General features: G+C 39.8%; 1 long non-coding RNA gene across 1 annotated transcript; it reads left to right on the top strand.

The window, feature by feature from the left end:
- The first annotated feature begins 269 nt into the window (after positions 1 to 269).
- LOC117462839 (uncharacterized) lies at positions 270 to 8,587 on the top strand. Its single transcript, XR_004553846.2, has 3 exons — positions 270 to 566; positions 6,620 to 6,709; positions 7,888 to 8,587. It is a non-coding gene; the product is annotated as an uncharacterized lncRNA (long non-coding RNA).
- Positions 8,588 to 21,912: the final 13,325 nt, after the last annotated feature.

Genomic DNA, 21,912 nt, shown 5'->3' with positions numbered 1-21,912 from the left:
ATTCGTACACTCTAGTACTTCTACTTTTACTCAAGTACAAGACCGGAGTACTCTCGCACGTACATTACAAGTATAGTCACTATCGATTTGAAATGTCTCGAGTCTTTTTTGTTTATTTACAGGATATAGTGTATGTATTCAGCCAATCACGTTGCGTTTCAGCCCTTGTGGAACGTGACGCCACGATCCCTGGCATCTCCACAAGCTGATTGGTGGCTTCTGTCGCCCAATCAGAGGCCGCGTTTTACAGCAAAGTTGTTAACCCCCAACAGTAGCACTTTGGTTTTTCCACCTCTCTAGTTTCAGCCTGCTTTGCATCGACAGGAAAACACAAAAACGCTGTTTGACGAGGTGGATATAAAGCAGACAAGCGGCTCTCCCTGGCCAGGATATCAACTACCGTTTTTGTTTATTTATTTATTATAAAAGACAAGAACTAGCTTGTGTGAGTTGCGTGTCTCTCTTGCTTAGCTGCGTCGTGTTGCGTTTTTTCCCCCAACTTGCAGAAATGTTCCCCATCTGTTTTTAAAAAGAAATCCCTCAACGTGTGCTGAAACATCGAAATGGTGAGTACATTTTTGTCGCTACTGTTGTTGTTTTTTTATTATTGTAACTTGAGTCGATGCTCGGCAGAAAGGCCCCATCGTGAATAGTGTTTTCTAGCATCAGATGATTTCATACACGCAATCAAATTCCTGGCTGGTCAGCTGGATGCAATTCAGCACAAAAAACTTCCTCATCACTATGTCAGCCCTTTGGAGAAAGGGAGGTCGTGATGTCGACAGATTAAGGCGAAAATACATGTTTTTAATGCATAAAAACATACATGTAGATCACTAGTTGTTGCTTTTATGGCAGAAGTAAAAACTGGCTATCATGGAGAGATAACATCAGCAGGAGGTGGAGCTAAAGAGTGGATGAGGGCTTTTTTAGGGTTATTTTACATGATTATGTTTTTTTTTGTATCATGTTGGTTTGGAAATGTAACATTGTTGGATCAGAGGCTTAGGGTGTGTAGGTAAACAGTGCCAGGCAGACACTGTGGTGTGTGAGGGAACTGCTTGGCCCTGAATCCCTCATATCTCCTGCATTACTGTAACTCACTGTAGATCCCTCCTGAAACACATCTCTCCCTACATGGGCTTAACAATGGGGGGAAGGCTTAAGAAACAACCCCCTTTTTACAAACAAAAGATGGATTTGGGAAGCTCCCAGCTAGGGATAGAGCTACCTCATGTAGTGATTTTAATTCAACATTCTTCAAAAATCTATTTAAGAACACAAGATTAGCTGAAATTCTCTATATCAGGTCAATAAAGTACGATTTAAATCCTAAAAACTTCAATAAAATTGATTTCCTGTGCTTGTGTCAGCTTTCTGGGTAACCCCACCCACATGGGACATTTGTAGGCTTGCACAAAGTATGAATAACAGTTTGCTAGGTTGAGATGTTCCGTGTGTTTTATGTGTTTTACTTAGTATTAAAGGGTTATATGTCAAGTTCATAAATAATGATTTGGGAGTCTACATTATTTCTCCCTTTTTTATGGTCAGTCAACATGATTTTACATTTCCTGAGCTGCTTGGCCCTGAATCCCTCATATCCCCTGCATTATCTACTGTAGATCCCCTCCTGAAACACACACCTCTCCCTACATGGGCTTATAACGATGGGGACGGCTTCACATCATCCCCTTTTTTTTGTGGTTGTAGTTTAAAACTCTTCGAAAATCCTGCTTAGAATACCAAATTAGCTCAAATTCACTATCAGTTCAACACATTTTTAGATGTAAATCCCAAAAAATAAAACAAAAAGGGGATTCCTGAGATTGTGTCCACTCCCTGTGTGACCCCACCCACACGTAGATATGTATGAGTCAGTGTGAGGTTTAGAAGAACAGTTTGCTTTAGGTTGAGATGCTCTATTTGTAGGTTTACGTGTTTTACTCAAGCTCATAATAATTCATTTGAAGATTGGATTATTTCACCCTACGTTTGGTCATTGTGTGTAATCATACCGAGGCCTTGCTTCCCGTTTTAATGTTAGGCTGTTAATTATCCGCAAATTAAAACATTTTCAAGGCATTCCTCAAAAATACAGCTTAATAGCGATGTCATAAAGGGAAAAACTAACCCCAAAATTGGGATGTATCACAAAAGATCAATGGTTTTGACCTGAATTAAAAACGGTTGGTAAGTATTACAAATTATTCTCCTGGAGTTGTATTTGCCTGGACATTCATTTTGCTGCTTTGCATAACAGAAATCTTTCCTGATAAAAAATAAATAATTCAACCTTATTTAGTTGAGTGAGCGTTACAGGCCAGGCTCCCTTGAAGACAGGTAACAGTTGAATTGAAGGGAACTGTAGGCAGGGTCTCGGGTTTAATTTTAATTGTTGGTGACCTCCAGAGGCATTCAGGTTCCGCTGTTTACGTTGCACATATTTTGACTTAACAAGATATGAGCCACTTTCAGCGGCTTTAGTCTTCAAGGTTCTTTATTGTCAAACTAACAGCTACAGAGTAATTATGTCGTTGAAAATCTTAGGTCACCGGCTTCTCCACCAATGCAACACAATAATACAGATAAGCAGACAATATTAACCAATATTAAAATATACTATATTAAAAGTGCTAACGACAGCTTGCTAATTTGCTGACAATAGAGTGGTGCAGTGATGACATATTTCTATAGGCCAATCCCACATTTAGCATCACAATGGGCTTCCTCAACAAAAAGCAATGGGATGATTTTTCCATTGCTTTTTGGATACTTGCAGAAAATAAGATATGTGGCTAATACATGTTTATGACACTTTATTCAACACCACTTGTATAAAGGGTAAAGCATAAATGCAATTGCTAGAAGTTAATAGCTAAACTGCCATTCGACCTCTGCAGCTCATCCAGAATGCAGCGGCTCGTCTGGTCTTCCTAAATGTTCCCACACCACGCCGCTCCTCCGCTCCCCAACTGCTAGAATCCACTTCAAGACACTGGTACTTGCGTACCATGCTGCGAATGGATCTGGCCCTTCCTACATCCAGGACATGGTTAAACCGTACACCCAGCACGTGCACTCCGCTCTGCATCAGCCAAACGGCTCGCTGCACCCTCGCTGCGAGGGGGACCCAAGTTCCCATCAGCAAAAACACGTGGGTTTGCTATCCTGGCTCCAGGATGGTGGAATGAGCTCCCATTGACATCAGGACAGCAGAAAGCTTACACACCTTCCGGCACAGACTGAAAATTCATCTCTTTCGACTCCACTTTGAGCGATAGAACTATTAACAAAGCACTTATATACTAATAAAGGACTGGCTTATCTAAAGCCAGTTGAGTAGCACTTGAAATGTTTTAGCTCTATGAAACCTGATGTACTTTATGATTCTGTTTTCTTCAAGTTTGTATCTTGTTGGTCGAACGCACTTATTGTGTCGCTTTGGATAAAAGCGTCAGCTAAATGTAATGTAAACTAATACTTTAAACTAACCACATGGCACCTCCTCTAAGCTTAAGGCCTTCTCAAGTTCGGCCTTATGATGTTTATCAGTCTCATTTAGGCAATCGTTAGCAACCACCGTTTTCAAGACGCCTAAATGCCTCAGACGTTATGGGGGTATAGGTATGGGGTATTTACTGACGTATTTGATCTCATAGAACAAAATAAATCTTGTTAGCCTGTTCTTACCAAACCATATTTCAAGCATTCTCGAACCAAGAACTCATTTCCAGTTATTGGACTCATTCCTGCGCCACTCTATGCGTAACTGTGAATTGTCACTTCAAATACGACTACAGGGTAGGGCTGCTCGTTTATGGCAAAAATCATAATCGATTATTTGGGTCAATAATTGATATCACGATTATTAAAAACGATTATCCATTTACTTTGAAAACATCAATTTATTGGAGAAAATGTGAACAGTATGTTTTTAACAGTTACCCTGAACTTTAAGTAGAATTTAAAAAAAAATCGTTTGTTTTCGTAATTGCGATTAAAACACGATTAATTTAGCTGCCCTACTACAGGGCCTTTGCTTCATCATATCCCCCTTTATTTCTATATTATTTCCTACCTGCCTGTTGTGTATGGGCTCAGAACAGTCTCATAATACACACATGCACACAGAAGGATTCACACTTGTGTTTTTCAATGCACACACAAATGTGTTCCGTTTCATATGCATGTAAATAAAATCCAAATACAGAAAAAAGTTTTACATGTGTATTTTTTTGTCCTCACATATTTGTTTTCCGTTTAAAACCTCTGCACCTGCAAACACAACCCGCTTTCTGTGCACGGATCGCTGTGCATTCGTGTGTGGGTTTTTTGAGACTCCCCTGATGGTCAGCCGATTCGTACTTGTAATTTTTTCTATCTACAGCCAATCAGATGAGCGCGCCCCCACGAGGGTAGATTTCTTGCGTTCATGACGTAGCGCTTCATGTACGCATTTTGTGCTGTCCGGAGCTGACAGGTCCATGGAGCCTGCCTGCAGGGGCTAATCTCAGGACACCTCCACTCTCAGGACAGCGCCACTTTCCGAACAGGAAATGCACGCAAATACAAGCCTTTATATTATTAAGGTACAGCGCCATTTTCCGAACCATTGATGAATGCTTGTGTACACAAAAACAGTTTTAAATGTGTGTTTCCTGTATGTGGAATACAGCTGCTTTATTTATGTCTGCATGAAGTTGTTGTGAGTGTGGAGGGAGCAGCTACAGGTTAGCTTAGCCTAATCGATCAGTGCACTACGAAGCCAGTGCTAGACAGTGAACTGTTAACGGGGGGAAGCCCCGCCGGTAATTATCGGCCGATATTCACTCTTAATAGTTTGATCGGTGCTCTCTATAAAGGCCGACCAGGAGAGCTGGATCTGATCGATATGGACATAAACGCGAGTGAAGTGTAACCGGACGCGAGAGAGATCAGATCAGCTGCTGAGTCTGACGGCGACACGCAGCTCTGCATGATCACCTGAAGCTCCGCCCTCTGTTTAGCGAGCTGACCGGACAGCGCAAAATGCGTATATGAAGTGTCATGAACGCAATAAATCATACCCTCGTGGGGGCGCGCTCATGTGATTGGCTTAGAATGGAGGAGACATCTGATTGGCTATAGATAGAACAAATTACAAGTACGAATCGGCTGACCGTCAGGGGAGTCTCAAAAACCCACACACGAATGCGCAGCGATCCGTGCACAGAAAGCGGTTTGTGTTTACAGGTGCATAGGTTTTAAACGGAAAACAAATATGTGAGGATCAAAAATACATATGTAAAACTTTTTTCTGTATTTGGATTTTATTTACATGCATATGAAACGGAACACATTTGTGTGTGCATTGAATCCTTCTGTGTGCATGAGTGTATTATGAGACTGTTCTGAGGCCATAGTTGTGTATCAACTTCACTGTCATCCAGGACTTGATTTTTAATTGGCATCATATTATGTATCCCTTCTCCAATCATGTTGCAGTATGAAAAATGGTATTATTTTGTATAATCAACTAAACTCAATACTAACTCACCACACTAAAGAGTCCACTCAGTGAGAAACCTATAAACACAGCCCGGTGTGGTCGTTGCAATTATAATCAGGTGTTCGACTTATGTTTCCACTTTGCTCCCCCCATACAACCCTCTACTAAAAAAAAGTTGAAATCTCAAAATCATTTCACTTGAGTGCCACTTACGGTACGTCCACACGGCAGCTTTTCAAAAATCTTGAAAATCTTGGAGCCGGGCGTGTCTGACAGCTTGGGGATTTTTTGCGAGCAATATATATATATATATATATATATATATATATATAAACTCCCCAAACAGGCGAAAACCTACCAGTTTCACCCACTGTCTCTGCCACCTCCCTCCATGCCTGGTTCCTCCGGTTTGTATCCCGTTAATAGTTCTGGTCGTAAAGAACCGGGTGATTTGCTACCGTGATTTCTCGTTTGGAAGATGAGGAAATGAACTGCGGTCTGGTTCTCCCTGCTTACACGCGGTTTGATTGGCTAGCGCTTCTACTGTAAGATTTGCATAAACGTGTTTGATTGGCTGACGCTTCCAGCTCAGCTTCAAAAATTGAACATTGCTCAACTTTTGAATCCTGGAGATACTGGACATCCTGGAAATCTTCGCTTCGCTCCCCCACAATGCAGTTCGGTGAAAAGCGCGGCAAAGTGACGTCATCCCCATTCAAAGTTAATGGGCAGAGAAGCGGTGGAAGTTTCGTCTAAAGCTGCTGTGTGGACGTACCGTTAGGGCTGCTCGATTATGGCAAAAATCATAATCTCGATTATTTGGGTCAATAATTGATATCACGATTATTAAAAACGATTATCCATTTACTTTGAAAACATCAATTTATTGAAAAAAATAAATGGAACGGTATGTTTTTAACAGTTTATTTACCCTGAAATTTAAGTATAATTCAACAACAAAAATCGTATCATTTTGCGATTTAAAATACGATGAATTGAGCAGCCCGAGTGCCACGTGTCTTTTATCTTTTCCTGTAACAAAGCCGTCACTTCCTCTTTAAAGCTTTGTGTTATGGTGAAAAGGTCCCGAAATGCGTACTTTTGGCTAAATGTTTTTGTTGCTTTCAGGTCATCATGATGCCATCAGTGGATTTAATAATGAAAAGTGACCCTCCGTTCCCCTGGGTGGACCCTGGATAAACAAAATGTCATCAACAGGTAAGACGTTCTAATGATTCTTACAATATTGATACAGCATGAATTATCCTTCTAGATGCCTTCTTTGGCTTTTGTTGTGTGGCATATCAATTCTCCCAATCCATTGGGGTTTGCTGGAAATACCCAAACTGTATAATATAGCTGCTTTTGGGTATGCACGTTCAGGAAATGTTGTGTGCCGTTTTGTCTGCTTTAAAACACATGTTGGTGCCCTGATATTTAACCTGTTGCACCAGAAGAGGGCGACAGTGTTGAGGTGGTGAACATGGAGAGGTTTACCTGGGATAAACATTCCTCCAAAGCTGGTGAAGAGATAGATAAGGTTCTCTGGGTCCGAGTAATCCGGTCATTCCTCTGGTATTTTAGGCGTTGGCTTGTGTGGATAATGTGGAGTTTGTTACTCCTACCCCTGCTGAGGATTTGTTTAACACAAAAGCATTAACACATTACCATCAATAGTATATTAGTAAACTGGAGAAGTTTGAGGCTTTTTTACTGCTAGAATGTCAGGGTAGTCGACTCGTGTGTTTGTATATCAATAACTAAAGCATGATTTAAAAAGAAAAGTTATAACACAGAATAAACTTGGACGGATGACCTTTTGATTTCTCATGATTTTAAAGTTCTAATAATAAAATACATACAACCAATTACCATAAAATAATAATTCAGAGTAAGGTGGTATTTTAACTTGAGGCTCTTATTTTACTGCTAGAACTTTTAGGGTAGGATTGTCTCATAAAGGTATTTGTATTGGTCACATTTCAACATTCTTTTATATCAATAACTAAAGCATGATTAAAACGAGAAGTTATAAAACAGAACACATTTGAACAGATAACCATTTGATTTCTCATGATTTTAAAGGTTTAATGAAAGGCATAAAATCACAAAAAGCATTAAAAAAAAATCATAATTTATATATAACAAATAGTCGATTTTTATTCAACTAAAGGAAAAAGTTGATGCTTTTTTTTACAGAATTGTAGAGAAGTTGTGTGTACTGTATTATAATGCAGGGTATCCTGAAGTCAGATGTAAGACCTTTTTAATACATTTCCATACATTTGAAGACCTCATCGCCCCTTCGAGTTTTAACTGGTTACCTTGACGACACACTTCACCTCACATTTACTATAGTATTTATTGTCCTTCCTCCTTATCTTCCAACCATTTAGACGCAGACTTGCATTTCCCCATAACGATGTTGTTTAACAACCGGCGTAAACGGACCTTCGCACGCTATCAAGCAGTGAGCGTGCAATGTCCCGTTCAGATGACGTCAAACCCAACGGGATGCCATAACTAAACTACACAGAATCACACTACACACCTACGCCATGATTACATTCAGGCAGACTGTAGAATACAACCTCTTTGGACAATTTATATATATTTTTATATACTGATTTATCAACTTGTAATACTTTTTAAGACCCCGCGGACACCCTGTAATGGTATACTATTAGTCACATTTTAAAAGTGTTTTTTAAAAATAATATCACTAAAGCATGATTTTAAAAAAGAAAAATTATAAAACTGAATTAATTCGAAAATAAGCTTTTGATCTCTCATGATTTAAAAGGTCTACTAAAAAGTAGAACAAGTTTGAACCTTTTCTAGAATGTTAGGGTACTGTATTTATTAAACATATTTAAATAATATATTAAGGATTTACGCATGACTATACGAAAAGGAATAAACTTGGATGGATGATCTTTGGTCTACTGAAAAGCATAACACTAATTACCATAACATACATATTCAAAGTTATAGGTAAGTTTAGTTTGAGGCTTTTTTGTACTGCTTTATGTGTAGGGTAGTTGTGTGTATGGTTTAATAAATACAAAACACATGCCTAAAAATAGAATTAATACAATGGAATAAAAATTGATATATAAGCTTTGATTCCTCTTTATTTACTACTGAAAATCAAATGTGGCTACAATGTTACTGGTGTTTAATAGTATACTGCAAAGTCAATATGTGTGTTTGCAAATAGGAGAACAAGTTATGCCTTTCATTACTTGTTTTTGTTTTACACACGTAAATCAAGCCTTTTTTTGTATTCATACATTTATTACTTTGATAATTTGTTTGGCTTTTATTAATTGGGATCTACTTATTTTGTGTAATGTTTTTTTATCCACTTTGTTTATTTTTGGCTTTTATTCATTAGTATCTACTAAATGGAGTATACATTGTAAGTATAATTATTTGTGTATTTTTGGCTTTTTATTAATTAGTATCTACTTATTTAGTATAATTGTATTGGATCTACTTATTTGTTTATTTTCCTTTCTCATGTTTCATTAATGTTCATTTAGATTCTCTATTTTTTTTTTTAGACAATATATATTTCCGCCTAACAGTAATTGCAATCATTAATATATAAGTGTGTGTGTATAGCAGTCAGTTTGCCCCCCTTCCCCCCACCCCCGCAACGCGCAAGCGCTCGGGACCGTGTGGGAATGGTCGGTCCGCGCGCTGGGGGTTGGACCGCTGCGAACGAAACAGAGCAAAAGAGTTTTAAATGTCCGCCATGTTGTCCATGGCGCACTGAACCAACGGTAGGGAGCGGAGCGTCGGAAAAAAACAGTCCGAGAGAGAGCGACCAAGATCCGGGCCCTTCCCCCGGCTCCGTTGGCGACGCCCTAAATACAAGCTTTACAACGTTAGAGTAGAGAAAACCGCACAGAAACATCCATGAAAGCGCCACTCGGTACCGTTGTGAATATCAGGAGATCCGATAGGTTTATATTGCATCTCGAGTTGTGAAAAAATGAGTAAATTGTCGTTTCGGGCGCGAGCTCTGGACGCTACCAAGCCGCTGCCCGTGTTCCGTTGCGAGGATTTACCCGACCTGCACGAGTATGCCTCCATTAACCGGGCCGTGCCGCAGATGCCCACGGGGATGGAGAAAGAAGAGGAATCGGTATGATTTATTTAAAAATGTTGAATTTATGTGGTTTATTATTATTTTTTAAATGAAGCGTCCCTCCTTTTTTTTTTCTTCTCTGCGCAAGCTTTCACACAAAATGGCTGCTGTTTTTTCTCAGGAGAAACACGACGGAATTCCGTTCTAAACGGACCGTTTGTGTGACGGTGGTTATTGTTATGGTTACACGGGGATATAATGTGTGGTTTTTGGATGAGATAAGCAGGTTTGCTCTGCTTTATTTGTACGTGGGGTGGTTTTCTAAGTACAAAGGAGTCATGTGACTTCAGCAATTCCGACATTTGTCTCCTGTGTGTCGGGACGAGGCCTTGTGTTGGCGTAATTGCAAAGGACCAGGGCAAGGGGGAGCTAGTGATTTCAGATTATATGTGGCATCTGTGCTGCTAGCAGACAGAAATGTCAACACTGCTGCCATGCATTGAGGGGAAACTCAATTCAAACTCAAATAGCTTTATTAGCATGGCCATATTGACATACAGTGTTTCCAATTCTTTTTACAGTTACGACCAGTGGTTTAAAGTCAATAAGTATCCTTACTGTCAAAATGCTGCTGTGACAAAATCATTTCCGAACTTGGGATAAATACAGTATCTATCTACACTACTTGAGTACAATTTTGAGGTACTTTACATCAAGTATTTTCATTTTTTGCTGCTGTGTACACACATGTCAACACTGCTGCCGAGGGGAAACTCGATTCAAATTCAAATAGCTTTATTGGCATGACAGAGGTGGAAGAAGGACTCAGATCTTGTACTTGAGTAAAAGTAGAAGTACCAGAGTGTAGGAATACTTTTACAAGTTAAAGTCCTGCAATCAATATGATACTCAAGTAAAAGTATTGGCATCAAAATAAACTTAAAGTGAAAATACTTATTATGCATAATGGCCCATTTCAGAATAATAAATCATGTGTTTTGATTAGATTGATACTTTTATTGATCCTAAATTGAGGAAATGGTTTAGTTACAGCAGCAATGTGATCAGGCATACGTGTGTGTATACTTTTACTTCAATATATTCATTAATACCTTTAGTTACTTAGCAGATCTGGATAAATGGTGTGAAATATAATCAACTCTTAAATATGACTTTAGTTAACGCCTGGAGTAAATTCACAAGCTACCCTGCAGTATACAAAGTCATTCAAACTAGCTGCAGCTTTGATGACACTCTAATGCATCAATAATCATAATACAATATATAATATTCTAGAATGGTACAATCTGCAGAATGATATTAGTGATGATTGTGCAGGATAATGCTGATTATATTATAATTAATATAAAACATTAATACAAAATAATGATTGCATTGCTTTAGTGCAGGTCATCACAGCTATTAAGCACTTTGACATGACAATAATATTCAGCGTTTGATGTTTGTTTGTATTGAGGCTGTGTTGTGATCTTCACTGTATTTAAATATTACTTTCATTGCAATGTAGCGGTGAGAGATATCATATTTAATGTCCCAGTCTTGCATCACAAACCTGCATTCACATATTTATATTATTTATTCATCTAAGTTGACTTTACATAACGTTGCTCTTGAAAAAAGGGTTGTTTTTCCAGTATCTGTTACAAACTCACTGGAAACAGTCTCGCTGGGTTCCCAGTCTTGACATTGGATTTTTCCAGATTAGATTGAACCACATCCAAATTCTCTTGCCACTGCACATTTTCAAATATACAAATTGTATAACTTCACAAGCTATTCTGGGAGTTCCATGTTCTACTCCTTAGTGTATTATGATTTATCTAGAGAAGGAGACTATTTTAGCTCAGTTTAAGGGATGAGTCACTGAGTCATGTAAATAAACAAAGACTGCTTCCCGATGTTATGCCGAGTGTTTTGGGTGCTTATCTTTGGATGCAGGAGCTTGATTAGAAAAAACTAGATGTAACCCATGGGAAATGTGTTCTTCCATTCTATGCATGACATTTATTTGACAACTTCTATCATTCTTAGCAGCACATCGGATTATTTTAGATAAGTATTGGGGGGGGGGGGGCTGGCTTAATGCAGTAGTGGTTTTTAAATCTGTAAGGGCCCCCACCACTGGTCCTAACAAAGTGACACTTGTGGGAATATCAGTCCAGACTTCCCTGCCTGGTGGATGCTGTTGTTATTCAGTGCTTTGCAGCCAGTCTGGTGCTGGCTGTGTGTCAGGGGTTCAGTGTGTCAGATGGCTCAGCAGGCTGGCATACCGGCGGCACGTGGCGCACGGGAGGAGGATGACGGGGGGAGGGGTTGCAGTTGCTGTCACTTCAAAGTCTGTGTTGTGCTCAGCTGGAGAGCTCCCTTATGTAACCGTTATATTATCATAAGAGGTAGGCCAAGGCTTGCTGCACATGATCAGAGGTCTGTTTTGAATTTCTACGTCAGGTGTTTGATAGGAAATATGGTTTGAGTTATTGTTGGTAAAAAAAATGCATGACTCACTCCTTCAGCCCTTAGTGTATGATGTTGTTGCTTCATTGTACCGCAAGTGCATGTGTTTTTAGTTGTGCATCCTTGATTTTTAACTCATTGTCCACACAGGGGGAAAGTGCTTGCCTGTGGAAATATTGCGGTTCATTTATTGTAATTGTACAACACAGAAATGCAGTCCCTTTATGCTACATGCAGGAAATAATACTTAGTTTGATTACTATTAAATAAATCACCCAACTCTTTGATCAGTTTAATATTTCTTTGTTTAGAAACAATAAGTAAAGTTCACTGATTCACGCTGTTTGGAATGTGAATATCTCTAGTTTCTTTATTCTTCTAAAAAAGTAAATGTATTGAATCTCTTTGCGTAGTGGACCAACCGTGACCTTGTTAAAGACATCATCATGTGCTTGAGGTGGCATTGGACCCCCCCTTTTCCACAGTTTTTCAGAGATTCATAGACCCAACAATCAATTGAACTTATCAATTAACCAAGAAACAAATGAATCTGAGATTTAATAAAGGGAGTTCTTTGCAGCCCTACTCCCCGCTGAGCTTAGTGCAGCCTCAACCACATGGACAGTGTGCTCTCCATATATGTGGTGGACTCTGCTCGTAAACATCTGTTCTGAAACACTAGTAGATTTACAACCTTTCATAATGCCAGGGGGATTCATTCAACTAATTGCTGCTGTCCTGGGAGCATTGGATGTCCTGGACAAATGGAAGAAATCGCAGTAATCATCATGTGTTTACTGAGACGAAACTTTAAGTTGCATGTTATAAGTATGATGGCTGTATACGTTTTTTGGGAGTTTGATTTATTTTAAATTAACACAAATACAAAATTAAAACCTATAATTGCACACAAACCATTATAAAAAAAAAAAACTATTTCACATAAACCTGTTTTTTTCTGGGGCAGTTCAACTTGATTTGGGGGGGGTTTATGGGTGCTGTACGCAATATAGGCGTAGTTCTGTTAGTATGAGATAATAAGATGTACTTTGATCCAAAATTGGGAAATTGTGTTATGAAATAAAAAAGGATATATTTTTAACTTATTTTTTCTCCCCAATTTTCGGCCCCCCCGATTGGTTGATGCGACCTTAGCATTCGCCTATACTGCCTATGCCAAGGGCCGGCCCTGGTTAAGTAGAACAGAAGTTACTTGGAGGAACCCTATTGTGCTCCTCTTCTGGTTCACATTTGTATTTTGTGCTTTTACTGTTTTCATGCTTTAATCTCATTCTGCCGATGCTGCATGCAGAATAGTGGTTGACAAATTGCGAAACAAATCATCTGACATTGTAGTTTCTTTTTTAACTTCGCCCCGCTCGACACTTGACTTGATTTCAGAGCCTTAAATATGTCGGACACATTTTCCCAGTGAAAAACAGGCTGTATGCTACATTAAGCCTTGCTCGTTTGTACTGTTTTACGCTTGTGTTCTCCTTGCTTTTCAAGGATCATTGCTCACCATTGCATGTGGTTTTGTAATTTACAGGCAGTGTGTGTGTGTAGCGTTGCTTTACTGAAAAGCTGTCATCGCCGAAACTCCCTCGGCACATGCGGCTTGTTTGTTTTGAGCCAGGCACTTTGTCTTATGTTTGCGTTTGGGTGAAAGTGAGGTCAGTGTCTGCGGCCCTGCTGGGAGCCCACAGGCATCTGTTGTGTTTTCCTCTTTGCCAGACACCGTTCTTGTACTCAAACACGCACACGCACGCACGCACACACACACACACACGAACGAGACTCACACTCTGGCATACCACCAGTTGCTCAGCGTGTGACCTTGCTGGGTGGAAATGTAGGGCATGTCACCTGACCAAAGTCTCTGCAGCCTTCATGCTGTGAAAGTGAAAGTTGCAGAGTCAGCCATTTCCCGCTTTTTTTTTTATTCCACTGTTGACAGTTTTATATTGATGTGAATGTGCGCAGGGAAATTAACACCAGTCTTGAGGCAAGTTTTGCAATCTATATCCTCATACGGTTTGCAAGCTAGGCAAATTAGTTGGCACTGCTGAGTTGCCAAGTTGTGGAAACGCCAGAAAACTTTGTACAGGTCCTGTTTGGGAGTCATTGGATTTTCTTCAAAATAATGTAAAAGTTGTCCTTTGTTCGAGATTTTCCTACGCTTTTATACACTACTTTTATAATTTATATTAAAGGGGCCCTAATGTGCCTTTGGGGTTTTCCCTTTTCTGTAGTGTTCCTATAGGTTTTTGTGCGTGTTAATGGCCTGCAAAGACCTGGGGAGGGAGTTTCTCTCAAGCTAACAGCAGTACGAGGAAAAAGAAAGACCGTTTTGAGCATTAAAGCATGTAATGTGAAGTAGAGGTTTGTGGGGTGGACTTTTTTTCCCTCAATTTATGACCGGTAATTTAGGGCTGCACTTTGTGGAAAATTTGCAATTATTTCTGAGTAATATTGGGAATCACTTTGCAATTGCTTTATCAGAGGGAATCATTTTTTTTAAATCACTTTATTCTCAATCATTATGTTGAAATGATAGTTTCTTAAGATGATCTGTACAAAAGGATTAGGAAAGGTTTAGGGTTATTTTGATTCTGTAGAAAACGGTCTTTATGGCTTCTCTGCAGCTCCACAATGACCTTTACTTTTTTGTACCTATGTTAATGTAATTTATTCTTTTTTATTCAATCTAAATGTTCAGGATACCAATTTCCCCTTGCGATTATCAAAGTATTTCTGATTCTTATATTTTCTCCCATTAGCCTTTACCAAATATTGCTCTAAATGCGATTTGGATATTGCACTACTCCATATTAAAAAGATTAATCGTGCAGCCCTAGTTTTACATCATAGTGATGCAAAAGTTGACCTACTCTCGTTACAGAATTATTATACCCTTACAGAAACTCCTTTTATCCACCATAAGTTTAACCGTAAAAGTTTCTCAATTCATGATCAGTCATTTGTCCGCCTGAGCCGAAAGCGCATTATCATGAATCTGATTGCTGTTCATTTCCCACGAACCTACTCACACTGGTTATTAAAAACCACCCTCTACTGCGTGGTGCATTAAACCGCCTTGTATGCATGCGTCCCTCGACAGCGTTACCCAGCAGCCCTTGCAGCTGTCCGTCATGTTAAGTGGGGTTTACAGTGTCTGGGATAGTAGCTGTCGGAGGCGAGAGCGCGGAAGGTGGAGGAAGCTCGGCCTGCCTCAGCAGACCTGACAGTGATGGATGTGGTGATTTTACAGGGCTATTTCTGGACTCTTGTGTGAGAAAGCGAGAGGAAAAAGCTATCAACTAATGTTCTGTATTCTGACTGTTCACCTCAATTTAAGTCTACTCCAGCAAATAGCCGGGAAAGTAAACAAACGCATTGCTTGATCGGGTTTGGCAGCCTGCGTGTTTTCGCTCAAGGCCATTTGATTTTTATGAGTTTTTCTCTTATTGTGGAGAAGCCCGAGGACATTGAGGCGGAGGTTTTGGCATTCGCCTATCGGGGGAATGATTCAGTGAGAATTCGATGGGAACATGAAGGTTTTTGTGAGCGTACATTCATAGAGGGGGTCAGAGTAAATGCTTTGGGTGAAAGTGTAAGCGTTGTGAGCTTCGTATCTAGAAGCCTTAGGGAAGCACTCAAATAAAAGTGCAAGGCTGTCCACAGCAGCGTCTCCAGCTGCATCCTCAGAACAGATGGCACTATAAAGCTCCATGAATGTAAAATACAATCTCTTGCCTTTGGTACCACAGACCGTGTTGAATAGTTTTGCTCCCTAAGCCCAAACGTGGTTGATTATCAGTTGCTCTGGAACTCAAAATAAATGTAATCCAGGCTGAACATGTTTAAAATCACAGCATAATGTTGTTCTGAAGGTGACGCATTATAAAGTTCACTTTTATGCAGTTAACATACTCTTTTCTTTATGTTAAAGGGCCTATTAAGCTAATTTTCAGGTTCATATTTTGTTCCTCTACTTTTAGCATGTCTCCATGCTTAATGTGCTGCATCACCTCTTTTCACCCTCTGTCTGAAACCAGAGCCCAGTCTGCTCTGATTGGATAGCTCTGATGTGATTGGTTAACAGCTTAGAGATGTCCCGCCCCTTAACACGTACAGTAGTGCTGGGGGGAAACGATTATTTCGAAAATGATTAATCGGGCGATTATTTGATCGATTAGTCGACTAATCTAACGATTATTTTTTGTTGTTCAATTCATAAAAAACGTAATGCTAAAAAACGTAATGTACAAAAAAATATGTCACGATACTGTGGTCTCAGGGGATCTTAATATTTAACAAACTATTAATGTGTTCTACCAGATTAACTGAAATAATCTCAGCTATCTGACGATACAAACCTGTTTACCAAAACACAAGTCTCATAAGAAGCATCTAAATGACCCATGAGCGAAAAATGCTAACGGACATTGGCACAGAACTCCAGATACAAGTACCCTTATTACTCATCGTAGCTGCCACATACAAGATATCCGATTAAAACTGAGACTCCACAGATTATGTAGGTATATAGTATCATCACTGAGTGATCCGGACTCGGACAGGGGAAGCAAATACAGTCATCACAACACGTACCTTTACAGAGCTTCTAGGGAGATCGTCTCAACCCCGTAGCTGTCAATCTGATCAAAAGACGTGTTCAATGGCATTAAAACGAGAAAGAACGCGGCTGAATCGGTTAATCCATAGGTTTTTTAACGTCTATGTATACAAAAATGATTGAATTTATAATCCATAATTCCATTTTTATGTAAAAATCGGAGAGCAAATGCTAGCTGCTAATTGGTAGCCACCACAGCTAGCTGCCGCTTTTAAATGTTCCAACATAGCCGTTGTGCTGTGTGATATGCCAACTCCATTTGGCAAAGACTGCAAATGACAATATCTTTGCGTTTTGGACTAACTTTAAAATATTCCCATGCTTTTGAAGACCTAGGGCGAGATGTTTTCGTTTGAGGGCTTCGTTGCGCAATCCGTGTGAGGAGGTGGTGGCAGCCGTTTCAGTCTCCATTGTGTTTGAAGTGCGATTGCGAACGGCTTCTTGCTTTGTTTACACACCCACGTGTGTGTAGCGATGCGTCGACGCGGAAATATGTCGTCGACGATATTTTGAAGTCGACGACTGCACTAACGTACAGTATGTCGGAGCTACATAGTCGACCGTAATGTTTGAAAACTGTAGCCCACTGGCTGAGAAGCTTGTATTAAAACTAAATCCAGCTTACATTGAGCTTGAAGCTAGGTGGGAAAACAGCTTACATAAATGTCTCATCAGAAAATGTCTCCATTGATATAATGGCGCGGCACCGTCTGACTGCGGTTTATTGTTCAGAAATTGCAACTTTAAGGCTCACCACAGGATGCAGTGCTTCTTTATTGCTGTTGTGTTTAAAGTCGGTTCTGAATTATGTTTTGGTATTGCTCTATAAATAACTATTACATCTAGGTAATACAGTTTGATATTGCATACTGAACAACATAAACGGCTAATGTTTCTCTTTCCAAGTGGAAATGAATTCGTAGAGACTTGTTGGTTGATAGGGAAACACCTGCATCGAAGCAGCTGTTGGCTTGTATGTATTTATATGAACTGACTGACACCAGTTTGGTACTTGTGTATAAGTAATATGAAGACATCTTTGTTTGATTTATTCCAATTGGAGATGTACAGGGTTAGTAAATGAATAGTCTATTTGGTTTGTCACAGAGCTTTACGCAATATTCACTATAGCATGATATTTATGATCATAAAATATGTATCGACGTATACTGAGCCAGAGTAGATCCATTTAGCCAAACCCTATTTGTATGTGTAGTTGGAGTAAATGAATCCTCGCCCTTTTGTTGAACACTCCTACCAATCAGAATCAGTATAGAAGCCATTTGAAAAGCTTTGCACACCTCACCATGCAGGGCTGCTGGGTAGTTAAGCGAACAGATGAGAGTAGAGAGTAGAGCTGTCACATAACCTGCACAAAAAGAAGCAGTGACTTGGCAAGTGTTTTTATGGAGACATCTCATTTTGGTGTAAACCCTAGAGAGCGCGCCAAACCAAAATCTGACCGCATATTGAAACTCTTCAATGTTGTATATCCTCCTCAATGTGTGTACTTGCGTTACACATCAGTGACTGTACCATGGCTGACTTGCAGTAAGCAAAGTCTCTTACTTTCCAAAGGACCACACTCATTCATTTAAAGCACACACACTTTCTACTTGACTCTAATTCAAAGGAGCTTTATTGGCATGACCATATCCAAAACATCATATTGCCAAAGCATGTTGAACAAGGTGTTACAACTTACAAAAATGAACAAGATCACTAAACAATGAACGCTACATGTGACACAACAGCTAAACAAAACTGCCAACAATTATGTGTACTCATAGAAAGTGTCACTTTACCTACTTCAGATATATAAAGATGGCTGCCGTGTCTGTTGCTTTAACTTTGTCTGCAACATATGAGCTATTATATTATTTTTTTATTTACTTGCACTATTATCTGTTTTATTGTGTTGCACTGTTGGAGGAGCCTGTGACCTAAGACCTTCATTGCCATAACTACACCAGCTATGCACACATGACAATGAACGCCTTGAATCTATTCCCTACCGCCTCTTCACATTCCCCCCCGTGTTTCCGACAACCTCGGAATACAATAAATACACTCCTCCTCCCCAGAGAGAGATTGTGCAGAGCCGCTTTGTTGACAGTCTGCCTGCCAGTGGCTCAGCGCCCAGAGGCTCGGCTACCACCGCTGACTGGGACCACTCAGACAAGAAGAAGCCCGCCAGAAAACCAGTTACTCAACCCGTCTGGCGTCCTTCCTTCTGGGACATTTCCCCTAAACAGGCTTGGCAGCAGCCGGCTTTTGTCACAAAGACGGAGGGTAGATAAGGCCATCGGACAGAAACAGTGTCAGGCTTTAATACTTGTGCTCCTGAGATGATGGGGATTAGATTGTTTGTAGCCTTTATTTAACCAGGTGAAAATCCCATTGAGATCAACGATCTCTTTTTCAAGGGAGACCTGCAGATGGTCATATTGGTCTCGATCCAGCTTTCATTGTCATGTGTGCATAGCTACAGTGTAGATATGCCAATGAAGATCTTAGGTCACAGGCTCCTCCAACAGGGCAACACAATAAGATAGAATATAGTAGTGCAGAATAGTCCATATACAAGTCATTTGAATATTGATATATATAAGTTTCAGACGGATGGATGTTCTTTCAAAAGTGCAGGTGTTTAACAGTCTTATGGCCTGAGGGATGCAACGGTCATATCATTCTAGGTTGAATCAATTATCTTTTGATCACAGATTCCTTCACATAAAAGAAAACGTTTCCACTTTCTTAAATGTAAATAGCGTGACATGTGTTAGTTTGATTTTGTTCCACCTTGCAGTTCTGTTTGTTGGCGTTCAGGTGTTTTTCACAAGTCCCCTCAATCCCTAATATGCTCAGCAACACATCTTGCTTGAGGTCATGTGTAAACGGGAGCAAGGGTTGATGTTCAGGACAATCTATCCCACCGGAAATCCTTATTTTTATGGGGAAATGGCGGTTGTGAATAGATGAGAAGTACTTGAATGTTTGTGAATGAAAGCGGCACCATTGCAGATGACGATATCGTTGACATTGGACACTTTCACATAGAGCGAGCAAACCAATTACAACACTCTCCTGAAGATGTAGCAGCAATTATTTGAGTTTGATGTAGTGACTGTTTCTGATTCAAGAAGTCAGTGAAAAAACATTCCATGTCTCGCAACTTGTATTCTATTCAATCCCTTATAGTGGACGTAAGCAGCTCTTTGCCTCCCGGGTTCCTGGAAGTAATAAGAGACGGTTTCCACAGCGTAAATCTACATTGCATACCCCCCTCCTCCCTGCTTCTTCTTTCGTTGAGTTTTGTGGCGGTGTTGAATTATCGCCTGCTGCTTGAACTGCCCCCTCGGCTCACCCCTCGCCCACATGCCATTCCAGTGGCATGTTTGACAAGGCGCAAGACGGGAATGTTCCTGAAAGCAACGCTGGTGTGAATAGAGAAGCCACTTGCGGTGCCTCAAAGGTCCTCCCTGTGAAGCTAAAGACGTTACACGATCTGGAGGACAAATGTTGCCCGATGTGTAACGGGATCATCGTCAGTTGTCTGCCTCAGTTAAGTTAGCTGGCGTGCATTTAAAACGTGGTGTTGTTTCAGACTTACATGTTTTGAATTTGCTTCACTTAAAGAGGCCCTATTGTGCTTTTTGTTTTTTCCTGTGGTGTTTCTATAGGTTTGTGTGCATGTAAACGGTCTGCAGAGGCTGAAATCACAAAGTTCCCTTCAGCTGGAGTTTATTTTAATTTGGTCTTTATGGAAATATTACTTTGATTTCTTATGTTTATGTCAATCATATTATGAACCCCAAATAAACATGATCTTTTATAGCACAGTTTTACTTAAGGTTTTTTCACTTACATTTTTATTGACATTTTTATAAACATACAAAACCACATATAGTTCAGTATACACTTGAATTAGAGACCGATTGAAGAAGAAAATACAAATAATAATAAACACAAGCAAACAGTGAAATGGAAGCTTTCTATCCTATTTCAATGCAACATCATGGTCTGGTTCCAACTCGCAATTTGTGGTGTCATACATTTTTCTTTTATCAACCCATTTTTCCCATTTGGACTCAAATTTCCCTTCCTGGATCCTCAATATGTGTGTGAATCTCTCCATATCAAATATCTCCTGTACTGCTCCCAGCCATCGCTCCTTTGTAGGTGGATCTGCTCTGTACCATGCTCTGGTAATTGTTTCTTGCTGGCAGCCAGCAGCACCTTAATCGGGTATCTGTCCCCACCTGTGAGTTCTCCTGCACCAGATTCCCCAAGTATAACATCAGGCCGGTCTTAGGAATTTATCACTTATTTTACTTCTATTTCTATTTTATAAATTTTAAAAAGGAACACCGGAAACCACTTTCTCCCGGGGATTATTTAAGTATTTCTAATTCAGATTTTAGGCTCTTTTTCTTCCATATATATCGGTTCTGAATATAGTTTTATAACTGATCTAAAAAGACTTTCAACTGTGTGGCACTTGTTTTCTTTTGTACAGTTTGCAAACCACAATTACGCTTAAATGTAAAGAGAAAAGCGCCATCTGTTGCATTGGAAGTAATTCAGTCTGCAGGTTATCGTTTGTATTAAGAACACATCAATAGGATTTCAACTACTAAAGTAAAACTGGCTATCATGGAGAGATAACATCAGCAGGAGGTGGAGCTAAAGAGTGGATGAGGGCTTTTTTAGGGTTATTTTACATGATTATGTTTTTTTGTATCATGTTGGTTTGGAAATGTAACATTGTTGGATCAGAGGCTTAGGGTGTGTAGGTAAACAGTGCCAGGCAGACACTGTGGTGTGTGAGGGAACTGCTTGGCCCTGAATCCCTCATATCTCCTGCATTACTGTAACTCACTGTAGATCCCTCCTGAAACACATCTCTCCTACATGGGCTTAACAATGGGGGAAGGCTTAAGAAACAACCCCCTTTTTACAAACAAAAGATGGATTTGGGAAGCTCCCAGCTAGGGATAGAGCTACCTCATGTAGTGATTTTAATTCAACATTCTTCAAAAATCTATTTAAGAACACAAGATTAGCTGAAATTTCTATATCAGGTCAATAAAGTACGATTTAAATCCTAAAAACTTCAAAAATTGATTTCCTGTGCTTGTGTCAGCTTTCTGGGTAACCCCACCCACATGGGACATTTGTAGGCTTGCACAAAGTATGAATAACAGTTTG

The sequence above is a fragment of the Pseudochaenichthys georgianus genome, chromosome 17 (genome assembly GCF_902827115.2).
Source record: "Pseudochaenichthys georgianus chromosome 17, fPseGeo1.2, whole genome shotgun sequence".
Lineage (NCBI taxonomy): Eukaryota > Metazoa > Chordata > Actinopteri > Perciformes > Channichthyidae > Pseudochaenichthys > Pseudochaenichthys georgianus.
The sequence above is the reverse complement of the archived record's forward strand: the minus strand, read 5'-3'. Positions and strand labels throughout refer to the sequence as shown.